Source organism: Myotis myotis, unplaced genomic scaffold, assembly GCF_014108235.1.
Source record: "Myotis myotis isolate mMyoMyo1 unplaced genomic scaffold, mMyoMyo1.p scaffold_m19_p_28, whole genome shotgun sequence".
Classification (NCBI taxonomy): Eukaryota; Metazoa; Chordata; class Mammalia; order Chiroptera; family Vespertilionidae; genus Myotis; species Myotis myotis.
The window spans coordinates 1,110,497-1,125,317 of NW_023416333.1; positions in this window are offsets into that span (position 1 = coordinate 1,110,497).

A 14,821-nucleotide genomic window follows, 5' to 3' on the forward strand; every position below is an offset into this window, starting at 1 on the left:
TTCGGTCACTGCCCGCCCCACGCTGGGCCGAGCCCGAGTTTCTTTGGTCCGGACGAACGAAGTCCCCGCCCACCTCCGATTTTCTATTGGTCGAAGGCCTGCCAGAGCCGGAGGGTAGAAAGCGGAAGTGCGTGGTATCTCAGCGACCAACACTGTACCCGCCTACGTCGCTACTAGCAACGGCCGAGACGAGCAGTTGTTTCTAGCCAATGAGGGGCAGGATTGGGAGGAGTCGCAGGCTGCCCTTCTGCGGGTCCTGCAGAAAGCTTCTGCGCCTGCGTCACTAGGAATGCATGACATCATGTGGGGAACTGAGACCGTCTGCAGGTTTTGGCTTGTGAGGTCGCTGCTTCGCAGGCTCGCGGGCGGACAACCCGCCCGTCTTTGTGTCACAGGAGGAGAATGTGAGTTTTTGATTTATGCCTTTGTTATGCCGAGGCCCAGAGAAGGATGGCGACTTGCCTTAGTGTCTGGATTAAAAATCAAGCCCCAGCCCTAGCTGATTTGGCTCAGAGGATAAAGCCTCGGCCTGAAGACTGAAGGGTCCCGGGTTCAATTCCCGTCATGGGCACATGCCCAGGTTGTGGGTTCGGTCCCCAGTAGGGGACGTGCAGAAGGCAGCTGATCAGTGTTTCTCTCTCCTCATTAATGTTTCTATCTCTTTCCCTCTTCCTTCCTCTCTGAAATCAATAAAAATATATTTAAAAAACAAAAACAAAAATCAAGCCCCTGGGGACCCTTGCATCCGATTCCTGAACCCTCTCTAGGCACATCTGCCTCCCCTCTTGCTGCACTTGGGCGCTCCTGGAAACGTAGGACCGTCTGAGCAGCAAACACATCAGCTTTATTTTTATAAATTCATTTTATTTATTTTTCTTTATTGATTAAGGTATTACATATGTGTCATTATCGCCCCATTGCCCCCCCCCCTCGTGCTTTTTCATGCCAACAAGCCTTGCCCAACCCGTACCTCCTACTTAGAGAGCTTTCCCTATTCAATTCTAAGATCTTGACATAAATGTCTCTCCCCTGCCCCGCCTTCCCTTTCTCAACTCAAGCCCCAGAGCCAAATAATCCCGCCTCCTTCTCTCTGTCTTTTCAAAATTCCCAGCCCTGGAGCTTCAGCTGTGACTGTGCCTTTGAGCCTGTCTCCTTTCACAAACTGGGAGCGAGGACACCACCACCACCCGCCCCCTACCCCCCCCCACCCCCACCCCTGCCACTAGCCTGCACTTTTAGGACCACGCTCACTGAGAGAGTTGGGAGATGGGGAAGGGGAGGCCTGGGGTACTCCTTCCCCTTTATTCTGACACTTGAAGGGCAATCTTTTTTTTTTTAATATATTTTTAAAATATATATTTTATTGATTTTTTACAGAGAGGAAGGGAGAGGAATAGAGAGTTAGAAACATCGATGAGAGAGAAACATCAATCAGCTGCCTCCTGCACACTCCCCACTGGGGATGTGCCTGCAACCAAGGTACATGCCCTTGACCGGAATCGAACCCGAGACCCTTCAGTCCGCAGGCCGACGCTCTATCCACTGAGCCAAACCGGTGCTGGCTTGAAGGGCAATCTTGAGTAGGGCTCCTGGACAGGTCTGAAGAGCTAGAGCAACTTTTCCAAAAAACCTCTGCCCAGCCATAGCTGGTTTGGCTCCATGGATAGAGCGAATGCCTGCAGACTAAAGGGTCCAGGGTTCGATTCCTCTCAAGGGCACATGCCTGGGCTGAGGACTCCATCCCCAGTGTGGCAGCCAATCAATCATTCTCTCTCATCATTGGTGTTTCCATCTCTCTCTCCCTCTCCCTTCCTCTCTGAAATCAATAAAAATATATTTTAATATGTATATATTAAAAGCAAATTTTAATATATATATATTAAAAGAAAAAAAAAACCCTCTACCCAGTCTAGTTAGGAAACTCCCAATAAAGGAGGGGAGGGCTTGCATAATTCAATCCTTGACCTCCATATCCGCAGGATCACACTCCAACCCACCAGCTTACTGAGACTACGGTTCTTCATAGCTAAGGGTGCACTTTACATATCTTAAAATTTCACTTGTCAGTTATATCACAATAAAGCTGAACAAAAAGGTCACAGGTGTGCCATGCTGAGGGAGCCTCTGCATCAGAAACAGGTGTAATCAGCACCTTGATTCTGGGCAGACTCTCCAAGAGCAGGCCCTTACCATGGGCATCTAAATGAGTGACCCAGACAGTTATTACAGAACTGCAATCAGTTTCCACAGTTCACAGCCCCAAAGTGGGGTGCCCTTAATCTGCCAGTTTTCCAAGTGGCACACTAAACAACTAGGCCACTGGCAGCAGCCCAGGTACCCGAGAACTGACCGGTGACAGGAACAACCACATCCAATTTCAGTTCTGCACAGGTGGCATTGAGACTGAACAGCCCCAGGGCTCACAGGACACCAGCAGGTTTCAGCTTAAACCACCAACGAACCAGGACCCTGCACTTAGGGGAATCTCAGAGGATTGGGGTTCCCAGTGCCAGTGGCTTTGGCTAAAGTGTGGAGCTTAAAATTTCCTCCATAAGGGACAGATACCACATGTTCCTGTAAAGTCAAGGTGTTGTTGGGCCAGTGTAGCTTCATTCTTTTCTTTTTTTCCAATATGTTTGTTTTTTTAATTGATTTTTAGAGAGAGAGGAAGAGTGAGGGATAAAGAGATATAAACATGGATGGGAGCCTGACTGGTGTGACTCAGTGGTTGAGCATCGACCTATGAACCAGGAGGTCATGGTTGCATTCCTAGTCAAGGCACATGCCCGGGTTCTGGGCTCAGTCCCCAGTAGGGGGTGTGCAGGAGGCAGCCGATCAATGATTCTCCTACGTCACTGATGTTTCTATTTCCCTCTCCTTTCCTCTCTGAAATAAATAAAAATATTTTTTTAAAAAAGAAACATTAGCCGAAACCGGTTTGGCTCAGTGGATGGAGCGTCGGCCTGCGGACTGAGAGGTCCCAGGTTCGATTCCGGTCAAGGGCATGTACCTGGGTTGCGGGCATATCCCCGGTGGGAGATGTGCAGGAGGCAGCTGATCGATGATTCTCTCTCATCGATGTTTCTAACTCTCTGTCTCTCTCCCTTCCTCTCTGTAAAAAATCAATAAAATATATTTTAAAAAAAAGAAAAAAAAGAAACATTAGCCCTAGCTGGTTTGGCTCAGTGAATAGAGCATCAGCCTGTGGACTGAAAGGTCCCAGGTTCGATTCCGGCCAAGGGCATGTACCTCAGTTACAGGCACATCCCCAGTAGGAGGTGTGTAAGAGGCAGCTGATTGATGTTTCTCTCTCATCGATGTTTCTAACTCTCTATCCCTCTCTCTTCCTCTCTGTAAAAAGTCAATAAAATATATATTTTAAAAAAAAAAGAAAGAAACATTAATCATCTGCCTCCTGCTCACCTCCGGCTGGGGATAGAGGCCGTAACCCGGGCATGTGCCCTGACCAGGAATCGAACCAGTGACCTCTTGTTTCATGGGTTGATGCTCAACCACTGAGCCACACCGGCCAGTCTAGCTTCATTCTTGAATATGCACTTTGCAGGAGACGCAGAACTCTTGGGCCCTTCCCACTGTGTGAGTAGTGGAGTCCAAGTTGACTCACTCCAAAACTGGAATACCAAGCCTGTTGAAAAGGAGACAGCAGGCCAAAAATGGAGTCACGTGTAGGACACCCCACATTAACCAAACGAGACATAATACCTAACCTGGCAGTTTCAAGGGCTCTTGGACTGTAACCTTTGACCGCTCCACCTGGAATTACCTGGTCTGCATCAATGAGGTAAAATTCCTCAACTTCCATTCCCCTTACAAGGGCAACCCTGCTGGAAACGATGTGTTTTTGCTAAGAATTTCCTTTTCCCACCTTTAAAAAAAATCTTTCATTTTATGGAGCCCTTTGGAGTTCCTTTCTACTGGCTAGATAGGATGTTGACTGATTCAGGAATCATTGAATAAAGTCAATCTGATGTTTAAATTGACTTGTTAGAATTTTTATTTAACAAGCCAGAGAAGTGCATGTTCCTAAAAGTCACACTTCATTTTGGAAGAGTCCCGACTAGTAAGCTAATTAATGCTTTCAAAAGTGTACCTGAGCCTGGCTGGCGTGGCTCAGTGGATGACCTATGAACCAGGAGGTCACGGTTCAATTCCCGGTCAGGGCACATGCCTGGGTTTGCAAGCTCAATCCCCAGTGTGGGGTGTGCAGGAGGCAGCTGATCAATGATTCTCTCTCATCATTAATGTTTCTCTCTCCCTCTCTCCCTTGCCCTTTCTTTCTGAAATCAATCAAAAAAAAAAAAAAGTGTACCTGTTGCCCTGGCTGGTGTTGCTCAATGGTTAAAGTGTTGGCCTGCACACTGAAGGGTCTCTGGTTTGATTCCCAGTTAAGGGTACTTACCTAGGTTTGCTCCCCAGCCCTGCAGGGAGGGTGCTGGAGGCAACCAGTCTATGTGTGTCTCCCCCATAGATGTTTCTCTTTCTTTTTCCCCCCTCCTCCAACCTCCCTCCCTTCCACTCTCTCTGAAAAAGCAATGGAAAAAATATCCTCGGGGAGGATTAACAATAAAAAAAAGCGTACCTGTTAGTTGTGTCAGGGTGGCCCTGAGTTCATACATTAAATGGGTTCTAAGGGGAGGCTACTCCCTTTGCCAGAGGCTCTAAATCACAAAATCATCACAGAGACATGGAGCTATGTCCATATCCCAGGGGTCTATGAGGGGCTGGGCCTCCTGTGGATAAAGGGGAGCCAGAGCGACAACAGATGTTCCTTCCCTGCGGGAAGGACAGAGCTCAGTACATCTGCCTTAGAGTCCCAAACAACACTCTGGCCCTAGCTGGTTGGGCTGAGTGGATAGAGCGTCCGCCAGCAGACCAAAGGGTTCCAGGTTTGATTCCAGTCAAGGGCACGTACCTTGGTTGCAGGCTCCTTCCCAGCCCAGGGCCTGGTCGGGGCACGTGAAGGCAAACAATCTCTCACATTGATGTTTCTATTTGTCTTTCCCTCTCTTTTCCAGTCTCTCTAAAAATCGATGGAAAAAATATTCTCACCAAACAAAACAGAAAAACCACTGTGCATATGGTCAAGGTGTAGCAGTCACCCCCACTGGCCGAGAGGTGACGACACCTTAGACATGGCTATGGAGACTGAGGCCTCCAATTTGCCAACAAAGAGAAGATCATGCCCTGGCTGGTGTGGTTCATTTGGTTGGGCATCATCCTTGTGTTGGTTTGATTCCCAGTCAGGGCACATGCCCAGGTTTCAGACTTGATCCCTGGTGGGGGGCATGCTTGGGAGGCGATCAATGTTTCTCTCCCGCTCCCTCCACTCTCTCTGAAAAACACACACAAATCAATAAAAACATTTTTTTAAATATTTTTTTAAAGAGAGAATATCATTTACACGATGAAAACTGTGTATATCAGGGGTTAGTGGCACTTGATCTAAACGCTCACCTAACCAACGACAACAGACAGGGTAGTTTGTCTCCTTACCCCTACTCTACTTGCCACTGCTCTACTGACCTCACTCTGGTGCATAGGGGATGAGGAGGCACAGACATATTACACATATCTCCTATTATATTCTGATGTCAAAAAACAAAAGAATGTTGCCTTGCCCTAACTGGTTTGGCTCAGTGGATAGAGCGTCAGCCTGTGGACTGAAGGGTCCCAGGTTCGATTATGGTCAAGGGCATGTACCTTGGTTGCGGGGCACATCCCCAGTAGGGGGTGTGCAGGAGACAGCTGATCAATGTTTCTCTCTCATCGATGTTTCTAACTCTCTATCCTTCTCCCTTCCTCTCTGTGAAGAATCAATAAATTATAAAAAAAAAGAATGTTGCCTTTTGCCAAGAGGTCCTGCTATGATCTATGTCCCACACAAAATTCATATATTGAAACCCAACCCCCAAGGTCAAGGTATTAGGAGGTGGAGCCTTTGGGAGGTGATTCGATTACGAGGGCAAAAGTCCTCATGGATGGGATGGATGCCCTTGAACGGGGGGCCTGAGAGAGCTCCCGTCGTAACCCCCTCTGCCTTGTGAAGATTCAAGAAGTCTCCCATTCAAGAGAGAACCCTCAGCCCTAGCCTGTTTGCCTCAGTGGATAGAGCGTTGGCCTGCAGTCCTTAGGGTCCCAGGTTAGATTCAGGTCCAGGGCATGTACTTCGGTTCCAGGCTCCTCCCCGGCCCGGGCCTTGGTCAAAGCTCCTGCAAGAGACAACCAATCAAGTGTCTCTCTCACATAGATGTTTCTTTCTGTCCTTCCGTCTCTCTAAAAACCCATGGAAAAATATCCTCGGGTGAGGATTTAAAAAAAAGAGAGCGAACCCTTGCCCTAACCGGTTTGGCTCAGTGGATAGAGTGCTGGCCTGTGGACTGAAGGGTCCCAGGTTCGATTCCGGTCAAGGGCATGCACCTTGGTTGTGGGAACATCCCCAGTAGGGGGTGTGCAGGAGGCAGCTGATCGATGTTTCTCTCTCATCGATGTTTCTAGCTCTCTATCCCTCTCCCTTCCTCTCTGTAAAAAAATCAATAAAATATATTTAAAAAAAAAAAAAAAGAGAGAGAGCAAACCCTCACCAGACCGTGCTGCACCCTGGCCTCAGACTTCCATTCTCCAGAACTTTGAGATAGAATTATTGTTTATCAGCCACTCTGTCTGGGAAATTGTGTTACAGCCCAGGCAGACACGGCCCGTTGATCTCAACAAGTCAGCGTCCGTCCGGTACAAGGTGATGCACAAAGGCTATTCATACAGGGCTCAATCACCCTCCCTCCGCATTGCCAAGACTGTCAGAGATGGAAAGAGGTTAATATTTTACTCCATTTGCAAGTCAACAAGGTAGTCTGCCTGTTTCAAGGATGCCGAACAAGACATGAAACTCCTCGGACTGAGATAAAGACATTATTATTCACAGCACAACAGGCCGCAAGAGCTTCATGTTCACAGGGGTTCCCATGGCTCCCATGGCCCCATGGGGCCATGTAAAGAGGTCCAGGTGGCCCAGCCAGCGTGGCTCAGTGGTTGAGCATCGACCTATGAACCAGGAGGTCCCGGTTCGACTCCCGGTCATGGCGCATGCCCAGGCTGTGCGCTCCATCCCCAGTGGGCTTACAGGAACCAGGGAGGGAGGGAGCCCTATTCCGGGGTGTGTCACCCAAGAACCGTCCTCTCGCAATCCGGGACCCCTTGGGGGATGTCAGAGAGCCAATTTCAGCCTGATCCCTGTCGCAGGCCAGGCCAAGGGACCCCACCAGGCCTCTAGCCCATTGGCTCCCCACTTCCAGTCTGGCTCCCCACCAGGGCTCTAGCCCACTGCAGAGATCATGGGTCTGGCCCTTACAGAAACTTTTCGACTCGATTAGCTAAATGATGAGAGGTGCAGGACCTACTGTCTGCAGCCCAAACTGTCTGGCGCCCAAGCAGGCCCATCCGCTTAATATCGATTTCCAGTAGAGGCAGCGAATTTTCCCACTACCACTCTCGGCTTCCCTCCTTCCAGGTGGACAGTAGCTCCAGCAGGCAACTTCCAGGGAGGGAAGGAAGCGAAAAAGCAGCTCAGGTGGGAAAAAGGAGGTTCCCGCTGCCACAGGGCTCCGCCTGGGCAGAAGGGCCTGGGCAGGAGCCTGACATTGAGCAGGGACCTGCCCTAGGCTGACCAGATTCCAGGCTAAGTAAATCCTGTTTGCTAATTAATTGCATTTTGCAGCTAAATGCCCACAAGTTGTCAGTTACCACCAAACTTAGGGTAAAGTGAGATGAAAGAATTAAGACAGATACAGAGAGAAAGTGACATAATATTGGGAGGACAGAGGAGGGAGACCGATTCCAGGGTGCCTCATCTGAGAACCGCCGGCTCACAATCCAGGGCCCCTGGGGGGTTGTCGGAGAGCCGGTTTCAGCCCCATCCCTGAAGGCCAGGCCAAGAGACCTGGGCCTCTAGTGTATTCGTAATTAGAGATTAAGTAATTAAATAAATGACATTGATGTTATACAGATCATTCCAAATGAGAAGGAGGCACAAAAAAAGACTTAAAAATAGATACTCTGCCAAAACCGGTTTGGCTCGGTGGACAGAGCGTCGGCCTGCGGACTGAAGGGTCCCAGGTTCGATTCCGGTCAAGGGCATATACCTTGGTTGCAGACACATCCCCAGTGGAGGGTGTGCAGGAGGCTGCTGGTCGATGTTTCTCTCTCATCGATGTTTCTAACTCTCTATCCCTCTCCCTTCCTCTCTGTAAAAAAATCAATAAAAATGTATAAAAAAAAAAAAAAAAAAAAAATAGATACTCTGCTCTTGCCAGTGTGGCTCAGTTGGTTGGGTGTCGTCTGGTGCATGCAAGGTTGCTGGTTCGATTCCTGGTCTGGGCACATGCCTGGGTTGTAGGATCTATGCAGGAGGCAGCTGATCATCTCACATCATCTCACATCGATGTTTTTCTCTCTCCCTCTCCCTTCCTCTCTCTCTAATAAGCAATTAAAAAGCTTTAAAAAATAGACGCACACAATGGTTTTCATTTATCTCTGTTAAAGTAATCCTTTATAATAAAAGCGTAGTATGTAAATTGTCCCCTGGATTGGGAATTCGACCAGGAGTTGGACCAGCATCCCCTCCCCCCAGCCAGCCCAGCCTGATTGGCCTGATTGGCCCAATCGGGGCGGGCCAGCCAGACCCCACCTGTGCACGAATTTGTGCACCAAGCCTCTAGTACAGTGGTTCTCAACCTTCCTAATGCCGTGACCCTTTAATACAGTTCCTCATGTTGTGGTGACCCCCAACCATAAAATTATTTTCGTTGCTACTTCATAACTGTAATTTTGCTACTGTTATGAACCATAATGTAAATATATGATATGCAGGATGTATTTAGGCGACCTCTGTGAAAGGGTCATTCGACCCCCAAAGTGGGTCGCGACCCACAGTTTGAGAACCGCTGCACTAGATTGATTGTACCTAACTACTTTGTTAGGTAGATAATGACTAGACTCGAGTATTTACAGGAGAAGACAAAAGAATTTTTTTTTAAGAATTTTTAATTAGTACTTTGAGGAAGAAAAAAAATGAATTTTGATCAAGTTGGATGAAGGTATCATCTAGTCCAGTGATAGTGAACCTTTTGAGCTTGGTGTGTCAGCATTTTGAAAAACCCTAACTTAACTCTGGTGCCGTGTCACATATAGAAATTTTTTGATATTTGCAACCATAGTAAAACAAAGACTTATATTTTTGATATTTATTTTGTATATTTAAATGCCATTTAACAAAGAAAAATCAACCCAAAAAATGAGTTCGCGTGTCACCTCTGACACGCGTGAGATAGGTTCGCCATCACTGATCTAGTCTGTTCCCAGGAGTCAACATCTGAGCCTCAACCTACCTTCTGTCCAGGGTCCCTGGGTGTGCAAAGCTCCAGCTTCATGCATGTCTACAGACACACTGGCCTACTCCCCCAAACAAACACAACACAAAAAAATCGGATACCAAATTAAATCTGAAATATGAACCGGAAACTTGCGTTCACTAACCGGCCCCCTGCCCAGGATTCTCGGTATATCACAAATCCTGGCAAAGACACCGCATTCAATGACTCTCACCTACCACTCCAGTTTTGGGTTTTCTGTTGTTAATCCTCACCCGAGGATATTTTTCCATTGATTTAGAGAGTGGAAGAGAGAGGGAAAGGCAGAAAGAAATATTGATGTGACAGAAACACATCTCCTGCATGTGCCCCGACCTGGGAGGAGCCTGCATCCGAGGTACATGCCCTTGACCGGAATCAAACCTGTGACTCTTTGGTCCACAGCCTGACGCTCTATCCACTCAGGAAAACCGGCTAGGGCTCCCGTTCTTTTTTCCCTTTTTTAAATATATTTTATTGATTTTTTACAGAGAGGAAAGGAGAGTGATAGAGAGCCAGAAACATCGATGAGAGAGAAACATCAATCAGCTGCCTCCTGCACGCCCCCTACTGGGGATGTGCCTGCAACCAAGGTACATGCCCTTGACCGGAATCCAACCCGGGACCCTTGAGTCCGCAGGCCGATGCTCTATCCACTGAGCCAAACCGGTTCTGGCTCCCGTTCTTGATCACTGAGCCCCACAGCACCACGCAGGCCGACAACAAACCCTGTCGTTTGCATTTTCCATCATTAATATCTTCATAAACTCGGTAACACCGACACTAAAGCCAAGACGCCCTAGTGATTGAGACAGAAGTCCCCAGAGCTGCCCATCTCTCGCCTCACAGGCACCCCACTCCCCTCCTCCGCAGACCCACCTGATGCTGAGCTTCTCAACACTCCACAGCAACGACTAGTGCCCCAAGCCCTGTCTCTCTCGCTCTCTCTCTGTTGCTAGGGACGCTTCTCGGGAGTTCTGTTCTGGCTGTGGGCGTGGCTCTGTTACGCAACGTGACCACGCCCACCGCGCTGCTCAGGCCCCGAGTGGCCATTGTGGTGTCTGCGCCTCAGCGCGCGGAGAAGAAGTTGAAGTCACTTTGTGGACGTCTCTTAGCCTCCTTGAAAGTGCCAACAACACTGCGTTGAACAAGCTTTCAGAGGCCGAGCCTAGTCAAGGTCAAGGTGGAGCAAGTTGTATTCCCTTCATGCTTTGGGCAAAACGGGAAGATGGCGGCGCCCTGGCACTGCGCCCTGTAAGATTGCTTGGGGGCAGCCATCTTACAGGAAGTGCACTTCCCTGGGGCAGAAGGGACCCCGGAACCTCATGCCATGAGAAGACTTGGGATGAAAAAGTGCAAGTTTGTAGGAGCCAAGACTTACGAGGTGGCGGTCAGACCTCACACGGCGCCCAGGCGGACGTTCAGTCCTGGTGAGATCTGGGCATGGGGTGGGGCTGGGGGTGGGCCAGCCTGGACGACTTTTGGTCAGACACCTGTTGTGGAGGCAAAAGCAATGGTGAGGGCGGGCGGAGCTCTGAGAAATCGAGGCCCACAGGTTCCCTGGAAAAGTGATTCTCGGGATGAGGAGGACCCAGAAGGTGGGAAGTAAGAATTCCTCCCTCACGAAGACCAGTAATACTTTTATTATTTACTAGAGGCCCAGTACCCAAAATTCGTGCAGGGGAGGGGGTGTCTCTCAGCCCAGCTCTGTGGGGATGCCTAACTGACGGTTCCCTGTAGGGAACGGGCCTAAGCCAGCACTCGGACATCCGTGGAGGCAGGAGAGGCTCCCGCCACCACTACTGTGCTTGCCAGCCATGAGCCCAGCTTCTGGCTGAGAGGCGCTCCCCCTGTGGGTGCGCACTGACCACCAGGGGGCAGCTCCTGTGTTGAGCGTCTACCCCCTGGTGGTCAGTGCGCATCATAGTGACTGGTCGTTCCACCGTTCGGTTGATTTGCGTATTAGCCTTTTATTATATAGGATTTTAAAATCTTTATTGTTGAACCCTATCTGGTTGGGCTCAGTGGATAGAGCATCAGCCTACGGACTTGAAAGGTCTTCTGGTCAGGGGCACATGCCCAGATTGTGGGCTTGATCCCCGGTGGGGTGTGTGCAGGAGGCAGCCAATCAATGATTCTCATCATTGTTTTACTATTTCTCTCTTCCTCTTCCTTCCTCTCTGAAATCAATAAAAAATAAATTTAAAAAAATCTTTATTGTTGAATGTATTACATGTCTCCCTTTTCCCCCTATCAACCCCCTCCAGCCTACCTCTGCTCCCCACCCCAAGCCCTCACCATCCCACTGTGTGCATCCATGGGTTATACTTTTATTAATTGCCTGTTTGGCAGCCAGTGTTTTAACTACGTGTACTTCTCACAACAAAGCTATGAGGAAAGATACAATGAGATATAGTTAAGTTGTTCAAAGGCACATAGCTTAGGATTCAAATCAGGCAAGTGTGAATTCAGAACCCACTCCTAAGCATTATTCAAGGTGAAGGGTGGATTTCTTTGGAACATGAGGATCCTGGGTGTGGTAGTAGGCTTAGGTGTGCACTAAGCTGCCTTCACCTGGAGTTGTCAAGCTTTGAAAGGTGCACTCAGCACGTAGGTCTCACAGCAGCCTGGCCAACCTACCTTTGCTTGGGTCCTGACTGTTCAATCTCATGATGTTGGAAAAAACACTGTAGTAATTTCGCCAGCATAAATGAATACTACATACCTACAACTATAGTCTACATATTTCAATCCAAGAGTCACTTTTAATAATGTTCAGCAAATGATTAGCATGTGATAATACCGCATCTCACTTGGTAATTGGTTCTGTAACCATATGGAATGACTTTCTACAGCAGTTTTAACATGTGCACCAGGCAATGTTCCAACTTGTGCTAAGCCACGGCCTAGCCTTGTAGACATATTCTGTATAAATGTAAAGTTATGTATGTACTGTAGGACACATCATTGTAACCCTAACCTTAAAGTATGGACAAACGGAAAAGAGTTAATTTAGTACAGCCGACCTGGATATCACGGTTAGATTCCCTGTTGGGGCACATGCCTGGGTTGCAGGCTTGGTCCCCGGTAGGGGGCGTGCAGGAGACAGCTGATCAATGATTATCTCTCATCATTGATGTTTCTATCTCTTCCTCTCCCTCTCTGAAACCAATAAAAAAATATTTTTTAAAGTTAATGTTAAATTAAAAATTCATACCAAAGTTGGAGTCTGGAGTGTCTGTGTCTTGTATAAGTGAGCACTGTGGCATAAAAAAGCAAACTGTGTCAGACATTTTTTAAAAAAAGACAAGTCCAGCCAGTGTTGTTCAGTGGTTGAACGTCAACCCATGAACCAGGAGATCACAGAACTTGGTCAGGGCACATGCCCAGGTTTCAGACTTGATACCTAGTAAGGGGCATGTGGGAAGCAGCTGATTGATGATTCTCTCTCATCATTGATGTTCCTATCTCTCTCTCCTCCCTTCCTCTCTCTGAAATCTATAAAATTTTTAAAAGACAAAATTAAAAAGTTTGCATTAATATGTGATGTAGGTTCAAACACCCATCCCAGAAAACATATGAAATTGGCACATGAAACTCCAGTTGAAGAAGCATTGTTGAAGTGGTACCTGCAACAGCATTTTTATGGGATTCCAGTGCAGGCAGTTGAAATGAAATCTGTAGCAATGAAATTAGCAAACCACATAAACACACCATTCAAAGCAAGTGGCTTTGGCATTTTCCTAAAAGGCAGAGAATTATGAACAAATTTACGGCAAAGCTTCAAGTGCTCCATCAGAAGATATTGAACTATTTCGGCAAAAATTACTGGAACAAATAATAATGAAATGCTATTACAGTCTCAGATTTACAGTGCTGACAAACTGGTTTGTTCTGGTGTTATGTACCTGAAAACACACAAGCCTCAAAATATGAACAATCAGCAAGGACAGGATCTCAGCACTGCTTTGTGCCAAAGCTGATAGCATAAACGGACACCTGTAATTCTTGGCAAATCTCATAAACCTAGAGTTTAAGAAATATATACTGAATCACCTGCCTGTTTTGTACATCACTTACCCAGCCCATGGACCAGGGCCACATGCGGCTCTTTGGCCCCTTGAGTGTGGCTCTTCCTAAGCCTTAGGAGTACCCTAATTAATAACAATGTACCTACCTATATAGTTTAAGTTTAAAAAGTTTGGCTCTCAAAGAAATTTCAATCGTTGTACTGTTGATATTTAGCTCTGTTGACTAGTGAGTTTGCCGACCACTGGACCAGGAGTAATTCTGGCAACAAAACGAATATACTGCAACAGTTTTTACTAGTAGAGGAAGTAATGGTTGCATTGCAGGGTGAATGAAGAAGATACAAGAGGACAATGTACCTTACAAAATTTAGAGTTATAATTTAACATAGGCAATTTTGAATTTTACTGAAACATTGAAAGAAAAAGTGCAAACATTGAAAAATGGTTAGAAGAATTTGCTTGACGATAAAGATGCAGAATTGGGTTTAAAAGAGCTAGAGGGCCCTAGTTGGTTTGGCTCAGTGGGTAGAGCATTAGCCTGCGGACAGAATGGTCTTGGGCTTGATTCCAGTCAAGGGCACATGCCCTGGTTGTTGGCTCAATCCCCAGTAGGGGGTGTGTAGGAAGCAGCCAGTCAATCATTGATGTTTCTAGCTCTCTCTTTCTTCCTCTCTGAAATCAATAAAAATATACTTAAAAATAGTAATAGCCCTAACCGGTTTGGCTCAGTGGATAGAGCTTCAGCCTGTGGATTGAAGGGTCCCCAGTTCGATTCCGGTCAAGGTCATGTACCTTGGTTGCAGGCGCATCCCCAGTTGGGGGTGTACGGGAGACAGCTGATCAATGTTTCTCTCTTATCGATGTTTCTATCCTTCTCCCTTCCTCTCTGTAAAAAAATCAATAAAATATATTTTAAAAATAATAAAAAATAAAATGGCTAGAGGTTACTGATGGCTGTAGGACAATACAGAATATTGGTGAAGAAGAAGCCAACCGTTTTACAGTGGTTAGAAAGACCCTGGGCATCACAGCATGATGAAAGTGAAATAGCAGATGAGGTTATATCTTAGAAGATGAGGAAAAAGAAACAACACACCCAAAAATAAAGTTATCAGTGACTAGATAACATCTCAACAATCTAATAACATTTATTGACAATTCATCTGATAACAAAATTCAGTTTTATTACACCCTTTTATCTCGTTAATCCTCACGCGAGGATATTTTTCCCATTTTTATTTTTTTTCTAAAGAGAGTGTAAGGGAAGAAAAAGGAGTAATCTGTAACCCTGAGAATCCAACTCATGACCCCTTGCTTCAAGGGCCAACGCTCTAACCACTGCTTAGTGGGGCTATTACACACACTTTT